This window comes from Podarcis cretensis, assembly GCF_951804945.1.
Source record: "Podarcis cretensis genome assembly, chromosome: 11".
In the NCBI taxonomy this organism is placed as follows: domain Eukaryota; kingdom Metazoa; phylum Chordata; class Lepidosauria; order Squamata; family Lacertidae; genus Podarcis; species Podarcis cretensis.
Genome location: NC_137180.1, coordinates 37,823,694 through 37,836,913, shown reverse-complemented (window position 1 = coordinate 37,836,913; position 13,220 = coordinate 37,823,694). Strand labels below are relative to the sequence as shown.

At 41.0% G+C, this 13,220-nt stretch overlaps 1 protein-coding gene across 3 annotated transcripts in view; it reads left to right on the top strand.

Moving 5' to 3' along the window:
- Window positions 1-13,220, top strand: part of LHFPL2 (LHFPL tetraspan subfamily member 2) — a 121,921-nt gene that overhangs the window by 51,885 nt on the left and 56,816 nt on the right. For 2 of the 3 annotated variants that reach the window (XM_079995839.1, XM_079995838.1), the window contains exon 2: window positions 6,173-6,228. The gene's annotated coding sequence lies outside the window, so the exon portion shown is untranslated. Of the gene's footprint in view, window positions 1-5,908; window positions 5,930-6,172; window positions 6,229-13,220 lie in introns of those variants that run through there. The other variant, XM_079995840.1, reaches the window with a different exon arrangement.

The window sequence follows — 13,220 nt, the reverse complement described above, 5'->3', positions numbered from 1 at the left end:
TTCCTTTGACCTATTTTGGACAGTGGTGGGCAGTAATGACTAACCTGTGGCCCTCCAAATATTGCTGGGCTACACTGGTCATCTTTGACCATTGGCCAAACTGGGGTGGGCGCTGATGGGACTTATAGGCCAACAATGAGCTAGAGAGCCAGAGTCCTGAAATGGGTCTAGAAACACACTAGCAACCAGTGCTGAACTAGTCTAACACTGGTCCCAGATTCCTGGTGAAGGAAGATTCTACCACATGTAGATTGGACGAGAAAAAGGAAAACAGCTAGGTGTCAACACCATAATGTAAGCATCAAACCCAATGACTCCAGATGATTTCACCCAGAAAAATTCCTGCAGATGTTAAATAGTACAGAAGACAAAACTGAACCTTGTGGAACCCCACAAGGTAATTTCCATGGAGAGCAACAGTGCCAGTACCACCTTCTGGAACTCCATGGAAAAAGTTGGGGAAAGAGGGTCGCTTGGTAACAATATACTAAAAAGAAATAATGCACAACAGAGAAGTAATATACTCTACAAAACATACTTCCAGTACTGTTCTAAAACATGCTTATTCTATCAGTCTTTAAAATCTAGCTTTTTTGGGGGGGGGGAGACAGACAGACAGACATAGATGGAGATATACATTCTCTCAGTTTAAGAGGTTTCAGATTAAACCACCACCCCCATGCTGAAAATAAGACTGCTGGTTGTTCATGTCCAATTAATAAGGAAACAGACATTCAGAACAGTGGGGCCTCCAATCAGAACTAGTATATATCTAAACATAGCCTGGGTTCATACTATCTGAAGGACCATTATCTCTCTGTATGAGCCTGCTATCTTCTGAGAGGGTAGATTTTCTCTCAGTCCTGCCACCTTCACAGTCATGGACACAAGAGAGGACCTTTTGGGTAGCTGTCCTCTGTTCTCAGATTGTGAAGCTCCCCTCCCACAAGAGGCTAGGCTGGCTTTCTCTCTGCTTTCCATCCACTAGCAGACAAATACTTTTTTTTTTTGTTCCACCAGGCCTTTGGCCAGTAACTGATGCTAGGATTTTCTGAGAGTGGGTGTTGTACTTTTGTGTGTATGTGCACTTTAAATAGTTTTCTAGTGCTGTTTTAATATGGCTACTTACCGTACTTTAAAAAATATTTATAGTGCAGAACCACTTTGGCTTTTGCACTGGGAGAAAGGAAAGATAGAAATTTTTATATATAATTGGCAACCCCTCATCATTAATAGTATACAGTATTCAACTGCTTTATTTTCACCTTTCCTTTCAACTGCTACTATGATGCTAAAATACTAAATGAAACTCAGCATCTACAGTAGAGTCCCAAGGGCCATTCTCTATTCTGTAGCAAGACCTGCCTGGAGTCTCTCTCAGAACATCTGGAGTTGACAATTTTTGAATTTGTCTGGCTAAACAAAGGATCCCCCTTTCTTCCTTGCCAATAGAAGGAAGGATTTAATGCACCACCGGGAACCAGAAGTCTGAAACTCAATCCAACATTTTCATAAAATGATTCACAGACATTAGTTTTCAAGGCAGAATATGAGAACTCCTTAAAGAAACCATGAACTGAATAAAGGTGGATTCATTCAACTATGTCCTTCCCCAAACTGACATTTTACAGGCATTTCATGATGGTTATCCATGAGTTATCTGATCTGGGGTAAACCTGAATTTGGCAGCCTTCATTCCAACACACCTGAAACTAACTGGAAGACTAGGTTACAAAGAGCCATCCATTACAAGGCAACTGAATTAAGTCAGTTCATAAAGGAAAACTGGTCCGGATTAGTTCTATATATCTTTCCTTAATCTGTATTAGCTCTGTTCAGAGAAAATAAAAAACAGAATAGCATACAGAGAGGTCTGTGCACAAACGAGTACTTTTCACAAGCTGCTTTAACATGCCTTTTGAAGTTATTGTTGCAGCTGGTGTGCCCTGAGATCTGAGTCCTCTGGGCAGTTAAGTGATAAGTCTGAAGATAAGAGACAGAGGATCAAAAGAAATTGAGAAAGTAAGGGAAACTGGGAAAGTTGATGGAGGCAGGAAAGACCAAAAGGGATCCAACTGTTGTAGAAAGTGGCCAAATAAAAATAAAATAAAATAAATCAGTCTCACACATGCATGCATGTCCTTTTACTGAACATTCTGCTAGTCTTATACAAACACATGAATGCCATATTTTAAATGTTTGCTGGCCACAACGATGCATAGGTCCATTTTTCGTTTTTGAACTAAGATGGTTAACTCAGTTACTTACACCAATATCTTTACTTACAGTTTTATTAACCAACTACTGGCCGTACTTAAGAGTGTACCCCCCCCCAAAAAAAAATCAATGTTAGAAGGGCACTTGTTTAATTAACAAAATCTCAGGGGATGAATAGCCAATCTGTCAGTCTGCGTTTCAAGTGCAGATTTCCAAATTAAGTCTGCAGTCTTTTGTAGCAGGCTTGTTTCTTGGTTAAATAATCCAGTATGCAACAATCAAAGCCATGTAAAATAGTAGTTTATTGTTCATAGTATCAATTCTATCTAAATGGGTATTTGGCTTCAGGATATATATTTATTCATACACACACACACACACACACACACACACACACTTGCTACTTGCCAGTTGGGAAGGAAGCAAAATCAAGGAGTGGCCCAAACATAGTCATGTTCATTAATTTCCAGTAGGTCTACTCTGAGTAAACTTAGTTGAATAGCACCCACATACTTTATGGGACGCAGGTGGCGCTGTGGGTTAAACCACAGAGCCTAGGGCTTGCCGATCAGAAGGTTGGCGGCTCGAATCCCCGTGACGGGCCGTTGTTTGGTCCCAGCTCCTGCCAACCTAGCAGTTCGAAAGCACGAAGTGCAAGTAGATAAATAGGTGCCGCTCCGGTGGGAAGGTGAACGGCGTTTCGGTGCGCTGCTCTGGTTCGCCTAGTACCTAGTAAGATTACAGGTACCTAGTAAATCTTGCTTTTGAAGACAAACTTGCCAAGATAATACAAAATGCAAAAACAGGCTGTTTTTCTCCTCCTTTGTCATGTATATGCATTCGTATTGTGTGCATATGTGATGACTGTTCTTTTATAAACTATCAGTCTTTCTGGAACAATAGAATAGAATAATAGGAGAAGAATAAAACTGAGGAAAATAGCATGTCCTCATCTGGAGTACTGTAGCCTGTTAGTCATTTATACAGCATCGTCTTAACTAGATAAAATGGCCAAACAAATCCATTTCAGAGAATAAGATTTAGCTTGGCAGAGTGCTCTGCCTCAGCTATTGAATAAGGGCATTTATCTTCACCACCTTTCTAAAGCTGATGACAAAGAGCCAATGAAACTATAAAGATTCTGTTTGTTTTATTACAAGAAGACAGACTGTAATTTTTTATGAAAATACTGAATAGGCTGTAGCAACATTTAAACACTCTGCTCTAGTGTGATCCTAGAATGACAAAAAACACATTAAAAAAGCAAAGAAAAGGTTCTTTGTGGTGAACTCTAAACCACAGTTAACATTCCCACTTTCCTTGCGGTTGGATATTTCTCCATCTACAAAAATGAGTGCAATGTTAACTCCTTCAAAACAGTGGCAAAAACCATCTCCAATTTCTCTTCATGGCATTGGAGAGCAACCATTTTTGCAAGTTTTGTTTTGAAAAAGTGTTTGGGTGAGCAGTGGATCTCCCTGTTCAGAGGGCGATGAAAATCAAGGGCGGTTCTCTAGAGGCAGAAATGCCAAAGGGGTAAAACAGAGTAAGCTGCTTTAGTTTGTTAAATCTAGTCATAACATCATGGAATTGAGACGAATGAAAGGCCTTCAGGTTTTCACAATAACTCAATTTTTCTTTTGTTCTTGAGATCTGAGTTGAATCTTGAAGTATAATAGTTCTTGGTCAGTTAGAGGAAAAAATAAATTAGCACACACCCAGTGTTAAGTCCCATGCATCTCAATGTCTAAACAAGCCTGGCTTTTCTTAAAATATGTACCCAATATATTTAAACATTGATTCTTTAAAAAAACCAACCCGTTGTATATGCAGCTATACTGCAGCTATGATAGAAGCTGAATGTAATTTAAAACTGCCACATTGGTGTGGTTAAAGGTTAGCCATTTTTCTGTTCTCTCATGGATATGAAGGTGTATATCTGTAACTTGAGACAGTTGGCCAGTGTGAGACTTTATACCTCCAACTTTTACTTAGTGATCTAAAACCCAAGCTTCAAATATCCCAATAAAAGAAGAGATGATCTTATGGAATGTTGACAGTCTAGCCAATGGTCTTGCCTAATGCAATTTTCAGAAGTATAAGGGGAGACAGTTCCCATAATTCTTTGGAAGGAACCATGTGCTTTAAAGTGTGCGTTGAATATGCTTTAACTGCATTCTGTGGATCTGCCCAGAACTAGGTTGGGTTATGTCTTCTGGCAGCCTCATGGGGTCCAAAAGGTTCAGGAAAAGGGATGCAGAGGAATCTGCTAAGCGTCTGCTACGTGACAGGTTCCTTAGACTAAGGAACAAAGCTGAAGGAAGCAACTCTCTAAGGACATCTATACCCTTCTTAGCTCCCCAGCTGTTCCAGCTACACTGATGAACTGCAGTATAATTACCATTATTTGTGCTGGGCTGTAGAGCAGGAAAGACCAGACCAATAGCTTTCTCTGCCAGAAAGCTGTTCCACTGGCACTGGTCCCTGGTTTGAATCTCCTGGTGACTTAACGGAGAGCTTAAGTGGTGATTGACATAGTATTGACATAGTATTTAGCTGCCTCTAGCTTTTGCTGCACTTCTCTGTCAATCTCATGCTGTATATGAAATACTTTCATACTGCGTTTTCAAATTAGCCTCTTTAAAGTCAGTGTTTGCTACATTGCCTTTTATAATATTTTTCATTGTTGCTTTGTTCTGCAAAGGTTACAGAAAGTTCAGTGCTATTTCCTTGTTTGTTAAGTAAGTACACCAGTTGCCTTGCCATATCTCCTGGTAGTTGAAAAGAATATGTTTAGTCTGAGGTACATAGGTAAAAATTTCAGACAGATGTTTCCTATAAACATGGAAGCTGAGGGTTGCTTTTGTTCCCCTGAATACAATATGGGGCATATGCTTAGTTGTGAAATGATTTGCCCATGCAAACGGCTGCTTATTTAATGTAAACTTTTGTCTGGTGTGTGGGATTTCCTTGCTTGTTTTGTAATGTGGATTGCAGTGTTATAACAACAGAACTCATTTATTTTGTAAGAGGTAGGAAGCAAAACAAACAGTGTGAAGGCAAAGGAGGCATTTGTTAAGGAGACAGACAAAGGTGTCTACCTTTCCGTTCTGTATCACTTGCTTACTTTCATTTTTTAAAATAATAATAATAGAAGAAGAAGAAGATAGCTCTACATTGCTGATAGTCTAAACCCACAGTCCTAAGCATTTTCAGTCTAACCAAAGAACAGTTTGTATTTTCCTTTCATATGTGTATATTGATATTAAAATAGCCTTCAGTAGCCATCATTATTAGAAGAAATACATCAGTTGCCTTCAGCATAGTGCTAAGTAATTCCTTGTGTAAGTAAAGCTACTTCCACTTTGGCACCACACTCTTCTTCCAGGTGCATGCCAACATCTGTCACAGAAGTTCTCCCAAATCTCCAGATTAGATCTGTGGATAGAGAGAAGAGGATAGGTGGAAAGTCCTGTTGCACAAGTCATTCCCTTCATGCAATTATTTAAAAGAATACTGCCCAATAGTATTTGCGGTACATGAATTAACAGAGAAAATATAGTTCTGGGCCAACACCACTGTGTGTCAGCTGGTGCTGCTCCTTCCTTTACACCCCATGACTATGGGTACAATCAACCATTGTGATCTTACAGCACAACTTGGATTCTTAAGATTGATCTTGTGCTCAGGAGTTGGCTGTTAAATCTTAACTGTATGTAAGCCATCTGGAAAATCTCATTACTGAAATCAAATACTTCAAAAGGAAGAACTAAAGTTTAGCACTTCATGTGTTATCATATATGCTGTGAAACATCCAGAATGTTAATTTTTCAGTGAAGTAAACAGGTTCTGCTAATGAAATGTTTTAAAATTTGGAGCATGCACTGTGAAATGCTGAGTGATTTCTTAACTGCTATACCTATATTTTTACATTGCATCTAAATTATTTTCCCAGGTATATCCTGCATTTATGAAGGGATGCAAAGTTTCAACAAAAGAAATACAAAACAGGTGAGTAAACTGGAGGGTACTTTTTTCATGTGCTGAGTAGCTCTGCATGCAACTTGGGGGATGATGTAATGAGGAACAGTCCATCAGATTATGTGATAGCAGTAGAAATTAGACTGATAACATTTGCATTATAGAAGTCTTATGGTGAACGTAACATTTCTTTACTGAAGGCTGCCCACTACATTCCATTACCAGGGGCTGGTAGCCATGGGGTGGGGTGGAGTTCTTGTGCTTGACACATGCAACTTGTTCAGCCATTGAGGGAACAAGATGCTGGATGAGATGGGCTGTTGGTCTGATCCAGCAGGCTCTTCTTCTGATCTTCTGTTTTAGGTTCATTTTTAAAAATTCTAATTGAAACACTTTGTATCCAAATGTGAAGTTTGAAGTTGCTTGACCAGGCAAGCTTTCAGAAGTTTTCTACACAGCAGAAAAGATTGAGGATGGTCTTCGCAGAGGTTGTTCTTCCTCTTGACAATTGTCCTAACCCTTCTCTTTTACTATACTTTTAATGATGAATTTGCCAGGTGGTGTTCATCTCTACTTGAAAAGGTATTTACCTAGATAGGTTGCTTGTTTTGCCTGGCTATCTCATTGATTGTTTTGTTTTTGTTTTTAATTACATTTTTATTCTGTTTTTCCTCCAAGAGCATTCAGGGCAACATTTTAGGTTCTCCCCATCTCCCATTTTATCCTCACAACAACCTTTGAATTAGGTTCAGACTATGAGATATTGGCTGGTTCAAGATCATCCAATGACCTTCAAGTCTGAATGGTTATTTGAAGCTGGGTCTTCCCAGTTGTATTCTGATACTCCTTGACTTACGCACCATACTGGCGCTGGAAACACATATGCCATTATTCCATTTTAAGTTATCTCCCCTTTCCCTCTTTTATTATTCTGACAAATCAGTAGACATTTTATTAGCTGTGTTTAAGAAAAACGGTTCAATTTCAGCACTTTATTGCTTCAATTTGTCCCATTTCAAACAAAGAGTCTTGCAATGCCTTTATACTAACGTCTCTTCCAAGCAATCTGTTTACTTGAGCATCCATCTGAATTGGTTTGTGGTGAGGCTGTACAACATTGTGTTAAACAACTGTTATTCTACACTTTCCAGTGCATTTTCCTGTCTCTTTCCTACCTCTAAAATGTCAGATTCTTTTTGGGGCGGAAGTGAGTCCCAAATCCACTTCAATTGCACAACTTAAATTTGCCAGGAAGTGATTGAGTCTCTCTCACAAAACACTGAAAGTCTGGAAGTGACCTAAAAATTTATTATGACATAAGGTTTTATGCACCACAGCCTACTTCATCTGGTGAAATGTAATCCTAAATTGCTCAGCATTTGGTGGTGGTGGGAGGAATGCTTTCTGAGGGAAATGAAATGCTAAAAGAACACAGTGACAATTACCTGAAAGCAAGTGACCGTTTAATATTACAATGTCTTTATAACATTATTAGAAAGTTTGAAGGGTTCTTGGCAATATTGTTGTTTGAAAATGGAAGTGAGAAATGTAAAACATTAACACTTGGATCCCACGCATGTTTACTTGGAAGTAAACTACATTAATTTCAATGCCAATTACGGTACTTCAAAGTGGGTGTGCTTAGAGTCACATTCTTCTTTTGAAGGAAAAGCATAATAATGGCTTTTGTAACTTTATTTGTTTCCCCTCCTCTGATGTGCATTTTATTATTATTTCAGTAGAGGAGTTTGTTGATTTCTTGTTTCTTATTCTTACTGTTCTTTGAAAACATATATTTTTAAAAACCCACGTATCTCATGTTTCAAGAACAAACATTTCAATATTTGGAAAGGAGTGACCTAAGCAATGCAGAACAGGGGTGATCTCATTACTGGACTTTATCCAATTTTTGTAGGCTATAACTCTAATATTTTAAGCACCCTAGTCTCTCCCAAGTATATTTCAAGCTGTGTTGTGTGAGATGAGATCAGCATCTTGCATCCAGCAGAAAATTACTGCTTAATTACCAGCAATAAATCAGTGTAGCTTTCTTTAAAAAACAAAACAAAATTAAAGTTCACTATGTAGCCAGAACCACGAATATTACTTGAGTGATAATAAATGGACAAATACTATCTTTTGGGGGGGTGGAAGGTGTTTTTTTAAAAAAATGCTCACATTTTAAAATTAAAAAGTCTATATTTAATTGTGATGTGACAAATATAAAAGTCAAACACATTTAGAAATAATATTCAAGAAAACAAAGGTGCAATAATCCTAACTAGTTTGTTTTGTTTGTTTGGTTTTTAAAAGTATGGTATGATGTATAGCCACTAGATAGGCAAGAGTGTTGTTCTAAAATGATAGTTGAGATTATGGAAGTCTGTTATTTATTAGTTTGTTGTTCATGTGAGAGATAAATAGCTATCACATTTCAAAAAAATGAGCCTTGCTTGTTTGCACTCCCCAACCCCTAAGAGTCTGCGTTTGGTAAGTGATTTTTTTCCTCAGAGGGAACCAAGTACTAGATCTAGTACTAGTACCTTCCATCTAGTACTAGTACTCCCATCTAGTACTAGTACTGCCATCTAGTACTATCACTTCTGCATTAAGTAGCTTGATGAAGTTGATGAAGTTTTCCAGGAATATTGAAAATTCATTAAGAAGTTAAGAAGAGCCCTGTTGGATTACACCATGTTGTTTCCCACAGTGACCAAACAGATGTCTATGGGTAACCTTGAAGCAGGACATGAATGGAATATACCTCTCCTGATCATTGTCCTCATAGTCAGAAACATGCTGCCTCTCATGCTGAAGGTAGTATAGTCTCCATAAATAATACTCATTAGGTTCTGATTGTACTTACTAGTGATTTTCATTCCTCATTAACTTCATTCATTCATTCATTCATTCATTCATTCATTCACTCACTCACTCACTCCTGACACTGGCATGCTGTCTCATAACAGAGACTTTTCTGGGCAGTTGCTTATCTGTCAAGGAACCTCTGCATGTTGCAAAGAATTCTGTGGATGGGAAAATGTTATGGGACAGTTCATACAAGATAACTCAAGACAACTTCTCCCCTTAATTTAACCATTCATCTCACCAAGGAGGCTTCACTGGTGCTTAAACCTGATGCCTTTTTGGTGTGAGGTAAAGTCCTCCTTACTTACTGAGGCTTTTAAAGATGTGGGTTTTTATGTTTGTTAAGAATTCTGCAGTTAAGTATAGTTTTTGTATGCACTCCTTAAAATCTGTGACTTAGGAAAAGGGTGATTGTGCACACAGAAAATAATGCATTTGAACATGAAAGTTTAAGAACTTTTAAAAGGCCTAAAACTTTCACTAAACAAGAGCACATTCTTTCCCACAGTTAATGTTATTTTGTTTGTTTATTGGGAAAAGTCAGTGCTGTGAAGAACAAAAGGAAATTCAATACTTGGGAGGTTGAAAACAACTATTGAAATCAAACTGGTTTTCAAGATCAAACTAAGCATTTTTCTTCCTGGAGATTGGATGCACATCAGGTCACTTCCTGGAGCTGTCAGATTCATTATAAATGTAAACGGTTCTTGAGAAGGGGGACACATATGCTTAGGCAATTTTTTTTTTACACAGCCATTCAGAATTTAACATTTTTAAAATGTCTATCCTCTGGTGACTGGCCTTTGGTTTTCCTTCCTGTGAATTGCCACATTTTAATCCCCCTTATTTAATTAAGCTGTCAATCATTTTGCTTCAGTGCTGGGGCAACCCTTTTTAAACAGGTTTTCCTGGTGCAGGCACACAGCCAGGTATACAGGGAACCTTTGTTGGCCCTTAGGATGCTGCACAAGGGGCCCATGGGCAGCCTCATTTCTGTGCCATTCTGTGACATATAAGCACTGAAGGAGGAGGAGTCACTGCCTCAACAGGAGGACAGGAATGAGCTTTCCCCTTGTTAAGCAGAACTTGGAGCTGTATGGTTGAAGTTCTAGACATTTTGATCATGGCACATTACTAATGAAGTTCAACTTATTAAAGATAGTGTTTTCATAGGAGGAAATCCAATGCTTGTGTCATAGCTTTTGATCTAGCAGAGGGAGGGAGGGTGATTCCCCTTTCTCTGATTCTTTCTTTGTACTACAACTTCCCCTGCCACTGGCCTGGGACTTGGGCTTGGAACCAGAGGAGACTCAGTCTGCACCGGATCCTTTGCCTCAGGCATCACCTGAACCAAGTCTGGGGCCGGATCCTGAAGAGTCCCAGTCTGCACAGGTTCCCCTGCAACAAACACCAGCTGGGCTGAGTCAGGGGCCTGAGCCTGCCCTGGCTCCAGATATGGGGTTTACCTCATTGCCTTCAGCTGGGCCATTGCTTACAGCTGCTCCACTACCGGTTTGGTCAGGGGAGGCTGAGGCGGCCCCTGGGTCTAGTAACCCACCGACGTCTCCCGAGCTGCAGAGACTAAGGTCTGAGAGAAGGAGAGACCTGAGTACTCGCAGGAGGAGTGCTCGCCTTCGGGCGAAACAGGGAGGTGAGTCACCGGGGGGATCAGGACTGGACGCTACCCCGACAAAGATAAAAGGCTGTTGGACCCCGCCCCAGGTTGCGGGAGCAACATTGCTGTATGCTAGATCCTGCCTGAGATCCTGTACCTGTCCTTGCCTGGTTTCCTGCCTTGTGTCCTGCCTTGGCCCTGTTGGACTGACTCCTAGCGGAACCTTCGGATTCTGGACCGCGTTTCACGGGTTACCTCTGGGCCCTGCACACTTCCAAGCTGTTCTGGAGCATCTCCCAACTCTCTGAAATGGGGCTGTAGTAGAAAGGGGAAATAAGAGGATGTAGCCTCACCTCCTCCTATGTTAGCAGATTTCCCCACTGGATTAAAAGCCATTCCACAAGTGGAACAACAGCACTGGGTGCCACTCATTGTGTTATAATGAAACCGGCGAGCTAGGGACAAAGGTGAGAGTTGTTTCCTAGTTCTGCTGGATCTCTCAGCGGCCTTTGATACAATCGACCATAACATCCTTCTGGACCGTCTAGAGGGGCTGGTAGCTGGGGGCACTGTTATACAGTGGTTTCTCTCCTTTCTCCTGGGCCGTGTTCAGAAAGTGGTGGTGGGGGATGAGTGTTCAGACCCCTGGGCCCTCACTTGTGGGGTGCCTCAGGGTTCTGTCCTCTCCCCCATGCTTTTTAACATCTATATGAAGTCGCTGGGAGAGATCATCAGGGGGTTTGGACTGGGTGTCCATCAATATGCAGATGATACCCAGCTCTACCTCTCTTTCAAATCAGAACCAGTGAAGGCGGTGAAGGTCCTGTGTGAGTCCCTGGAGGCGGTTAGAGGATGGATGGCGACTAATGGATTGAGGTTGAATCCTGACAAGACAGAAGTACTGTTTTGGGGGGACAGGGGGCGGGCTGGTGTGGAGGACTCCCTGGTCCTGAATAGGGTAACTGTGCCCCTGAAGGACCAGGTGCTCAGCCTGGGAGTCATTTTGGACTCACAGCTGTCCATGGAGGTGCAGGTCAATTCTGTATCCAGGGCAGCTGTCTACCAGCTCCACCTGGTACGCAGGCTGAGACTCTACCTGCCCGCGGACTGTCTAGCCAAAGTGGTGCATGCTCTAGTTATCTCCCGCTTGGACTACTGCAATGCGCTCTACGTGGGGCTACCTTTGAAGGTGACTCGGAAACTACAACTAATCCAGAATGTGGCAGCTAGACTGGTGACTGGGGGCGGCCGCCGAGACCACATAACACCGGTCTTGAAAGACCTACATTGGCTCCCAGTACGTTTCCGAGCACAATTCAAAGTGCTGGTGTTGACCTTTAAAGCCCTAAACGGCCTCGGCCCAGTATACCTGAAGGAGCGTCTCCACCCCCATCGTTCTGCCCGGACGCTGAGGTCCAGCTCCGAGGGCCTTCTGGCGGTTCCCTCATTGCAAGAAGCAAAGCTACAGGGAACCAGGCAGAGGGCCTTCTCGGTAGTGGCGCCTGCCCTGTGGAACGCCCTCCCATCAGATGTCAAAGCGATAAATAACTACCTGACATTCAGAAGACATCTTAAGGCAGCCCTGTTCAGGGAAGTTTTTAATCTGTGATATTTTAGTGTATTTTTGATTTTTATGGAAGCCGCCCAGAGTGGCTGGGGAAACCCAGCCAGATGGGCAGGGTACAAATAATAAATTATTATTATTGTTGTTGTGACGTGGGGTTTGTGATTTCAGCTCTCTTGACATAATATGCTGGAGACAGTTCTCTAGTAACACTTCTTTATTAAAGCAACAAGACTGAGACCTGAGGAGGGGAGAGCTACATTTATAGGGGCAGGGAACTAGCTAGAAAGGATAAATTTTGGAGGGAACAATATCAGGCAATCACACTCCTGCCTTTTGGAGGAAACCAATAAGACAGAGGATCCAAATACAGCAGCTTAAATGAACCAATAGTAGCTGTACCCTCTGGAACCAAAAGGCAGTTACTTTACCCTAATGCAAATACAGACAATAATAATACAGATATTAAATCCTTTGACTCAATACACAACACCTATTATTATTATTATTATTATTATTATTATTATTATTATTATTATTATTAGAAATACACACATAGGCATCTCATTTTGCATGCTTGGCAGCAGTATTTACCAAGAAGAATGTTGTGGTCTGAAGGGTCTCATGAACATATAAATAGAAAAATCACAATTAAAAAGCTTAGTCAGAATAGGATCTGTTGCATAGATCTTGGAAAAGAAAGAGGGAGAACATAATCTGCATGCCTCCAGGCTCCTTGACACTTTAATCGGCCTCTAATTGCTGGAGTTCACTAATACTCTGGTTGTCTCATTTATGCTGAAACCAAACAAATTCTGTACAGATACACTCAGTGAGTAGAGCATCAGTCTCTTTATCTCAAGGTCTTGGGTTCGAGCCCCACTTTGGGCCAAAGATTCCTGCATTGCAGAAGGCTGGACTAGACGGCCCTCATGGTCCCTTCCAACTCTTCTCTTCTATGAAAATAGGCCAGAA